Here is a 4,392-nt window from a genome sequence, read left to right as displayed (position 1 = left end):
ATACAGTAAAGGAAAAATTCACGACATCGTCCTTCGAGCTTTTACTATCAATCTCACCATAAAATCAATAGAAACGGCATGACATCACCCTTCGTGCATTAACTCTCATATCATGGCACGTCATCACCCTTCGTGCATTAACACTCACAATAATGCATAAATAGCAATAGGGAGATAGAATAACAAGTACAAACCTTCAACATTTGGTTCTATAATATCAATCTCAACTTTGAAATAAAAACTCAATTATCACCAGAAAATCCGTAAACATGATAAGAACGATAAATTGAACAACACTAGTATAACACGTAACAATTAGGTATAGGAAAGAGACAATATAAGAAAAACAGAGAAACATGGAAAATAGGTAAATTGGCGGTGCATAAGTACTCGTCACCTTACATATACGCCGCTCACATGAATTTCACTTAGCAAGTAATCTAAGGTTCCTAATTCCCTTAGGCCAGGGTTAGACGCAACACTTACCTCACTTCGAAGGCCACTTAATTCTCAATCACAACTTTTCCTTTGAAATTCACCTCCAAACCACTCGTATCTATTCAAAAATGACTCAATAATATCAAATATTGCTAAAGTAATCAATTATATTTCATAAATTAAATTTCCAAAATTTTCCTCCAAAAAGTCAAAAAACCGACCCCAGGCCCGCTTGGTCAAAACTCGAGGTTCGGACAAAAATTCATTTACCCATTCGCCCCCGAACCCGAATATATAATTGGTTTTGGAATCCGACCTCAAATTGAGGTCTAAATCCCCAAATTTCCGAAATTCCTAGTTTCTACCCTAACCCCTAATTCTACCATGGAAACTATAGATTTTAGGTTGATAATTCAGAAAGTGTAATGGGTAATTGAAAGAAAATGAATTAGAATCACTTACCAACACTTTGGGGAAGAAAATGATTCTTGAATATTGCCTCTACCCGCTTGGTTGTTGAAACATATTGAAGAAATGGCTTAAACCCGTGTTTAATTCTGTTTTATGCATTGGGTGACAGTGTGCATCGTGTTTGCGAGTCCACTGTCGCGTTCGCGAAGAGCATTGGCTACCAAGCCTTTGCGTTCGCAAGACAATATTCGCGTTCGTGTAGGCTACCCCCCTGGCCTTTGCGTTCACGAGACATTTCTCGCGTTCGCGATGAAGGAACGATCGAATCTTCCCGAGGTGTGCCTAACACTACGTGTTCGCGAGGAGCTGGTCGCGTTCGCGAAGGGTAACGCCCCCATCGCTTCGCGTTCGCGACAAATCCTTCGCGTTCGCGAAGAAGAAAATTCCAGCTGCCCAGTTTACTCTTAGCGTTCGCAAGAGTACCTTCGCGAACGCGAAGAAGGACATGCCAGAACACCTGCTGCAGCAAAATACCAAATTTTCTAAGTCCAAAACATCCCGTGGCCTATCCGAAACTCACCCGAGCCCTCAGGGCTCCAAACCAAACATGCACACAAGTCTAAAAACATCATACAAACTTGCTCGTACGATCAAATCGCCAAAATAACACCTAAAACTACGAATTTAGCACCAAATCGAATAAAATTCTCAAGAACACTTTAAAATTCATATCTTCTCAACTGGACGTCTGAATCACGTCAAATCAACTCCGTTTCTCACCAAATTTCATAGACAAGTCTTACATATCATAATGAACTTGTACCGGGCTCCGAAACCAAAATACGGACCCGGTACTCACAATGCCAAACATCAATCAATTCTTAGAAATAATTAATTTTCAGACTTTTAATTTTCCTCAAAAATTCATAACTCGAGCTAGGGACCTCCGAATTCGATTCCGGGCATATGCCCAGGTCTCATAATTTGATACGGACCCACCGGGACCGTCAAAACATGGATACAGGTCCGTTTATCAAACTATTGACCGAAATCAACTAAAATTAACGTTTAAGGCATAAATTCTTATTTTTATCAGTTTTCAATATAAAAGTTTTCCGAAAATACGCCCGGACTGCGCACGCAAATTGAGGAGGGTAAAAATGAGATTTTTAAGGTGTAAGAGTATAGATTCAAGTTCTAAAATATAAGATGACCTTTTGGATCATCACATATGCATATATGTGACTATTACCCTTCATTGTGGCACTAGGGGTGTGGTTAGAAATAAATTCAAATATTTTGTTTTAGCGTCAACTCAAAAAGATTATAGAACCATATATGTGCAATGTATAACACTTCAAATATACACTTTTTCTCATCATGCTATTTCCACAAATAGGATCTTAACTCTTTGTTAAATCAAAATTATACAAAAGTTAGTTGAATTTGCTCATGTGACAAACATATACTAAATGTGAAATATGGTTGTACAAACTTCGAAATCGAGTAGTAATAATAATTTGATGTCTGAAATTAATGATAACTTAAATTCTTATTTTGCGAAAGTAGTAAATCAGTAATCACAGTCAGATGATGATTTAAAGCTTTCACATTGGGTAACAGAAAAGAAACAGTTGTGTGCATCTTTACTCTTCTGACGTTATCAACATCGTCATTTTAGGTATTAGCAAATTACTTAAAGTTTTTTATATTTACGAAATGTACTGAACAACTAAAGTAATAAAGGACTAATCAATAGGCAAAAATATACTTGCAAAAAGTGGCATGTATACAACATTTAGAAGGATCTAATGCATTCCAAATAAGGGCTATAGAATAACATTATTTTCTTGAACATAAAAAGATAAGTGGAGTAATAAAGGCATATATATAGGGGTAAAATATACCTTCAGAAATAGCGACACCAGGAATGGGGTTGGAATAAAATTAAAATATGTATGGTTTTAGCGTCAAGTGATAAAGATTGTCCAAATTCAACTTGGTGGCTAATTTAACTCATGTGGACCAAATGAAAAATGATTTTGATTATGTTGAAAATTTTACCTATAAATAGAGGCAACTTCTTCTCATTTTTCTATCAATCTTTTATCAATCCTTCTTGAGTGTTGTAAGAAAAATATTGGGTGAAAGAGAGTTGTGAGATATTATTAGAGAAGTGAGTGTGAGAAATATTTGTATAAAGTTTATTCTTGAGTAAATTTGTGAGAGACTTTCTTGTATTTTTTCTGTGTAAAGTAGAGCGAGATCTCTAATTTTGTTTTCTATATACTTTATATAGTGAAACTATTCCTTCTTACCAGCAGACATATTGGTCGAGCTATGTAAATCTCGATGTCACTATTTTTTATCCAGTCTGCCGCATAACATGAATCGTAGATGCGAAAAAGGTACACCCAAAGTACACGAACAACAAAGTCAGATAGTGATTTTTTTTGGTTATGCAAACTGTATTGGATCGGATTTAATAGTAAGGGTGGAATGTATTCCCCAAACTGTAAGATGACTTAAGAAGGAAACTAGATGTTATTTGTAGGTCCTGAAGGTGAAGAACCATGATTTGTTGTTCAAGTTTTGTCACGACCCAAATATCTAACTTGTCGTGATGGTGCCTATCGTGGTACTAGTCAAGCCGACTCATTCCAAAATCAACCAATATTTTCATTTCAAGGACAATTTCAAGGCTATTTAGCATAAAAACCTTCGTAAAGGAGTTCAAATCAAAACAAAAGTGCGAAAAAAACCCCGACATTTGGGTGTCACTAGTCATGAGCATCTACTACAATCTGTCTAATAATATCAAGGCTAACTCAGCTTGAAAAATAGCTAAATACAACTAAAGGAAGAGGAGAGAGAAGAGCAGGGGCTGCGATCGCCAAGAAGCAACCTTGCTATCTCCGAGAAAAATCTGCAACCAGAATAATCAACAACCGCTACCGTGTCCAGCTACACCTGGATCTGCACACAAGGTGCAGGGAGTAACGTGAGTACGCCAACTCAGTAAGTAACAACAATAAATAAAGACTGAGCAGTAGTGACGAGCAATAAAGCATATAACATTCATATCATGAAATCTCAGTAAAATACCACATGCTTTTAAAATCAGGATTTGAATCAAAGCATCTCGTTTAAACCTAGTTCCAGTAAAAATTATTTAAAGATATTTTTCAACAGTTTTCAAACAGAGGAAAAATGCAGAGGTGAGCAAAAATGATGAAATCATAAACAGCCCCCGGTCAAAGCATCACTCATATACAGCCCCTCGGGAAAACCTCACAGTCGCTCGTGCCACTCGGGCATACCTCACAATCACTCATGCCTCACAGTCACTCAGCACTCGGCACTCGGTACTCTCACTCAGTAGGTACCTACGCTCACTGGGGGTGTATACAGACTCCGGAGGGGCACCTTCAGCCCAAGTGCTATATCAAGCCAAATCATGGCATAAATCACTCAGGCTCTCTGCCTATATCAAACATGCTGCGACGTGCAGCCCGATCCCATAAATATCCTCACAAATCAGGC

Source organism: Nicotiana tabacum, chromosome 4 (assembly GCF_000715075.1).
Source record: "Nicotiana tabacum cultivar K326 chromosome 4, ASM71507v2, whole genome shotgun sequence".
Lineage (NCBI taxonomy): Eukaryota > Viridiplantae > Streptophyta > Magnoliopsida > Solanales > Solanaceae > Nicotiana > Nicotiana tabacum.
Note: the sequence above shows the minus strand (reverse complement) of the source record.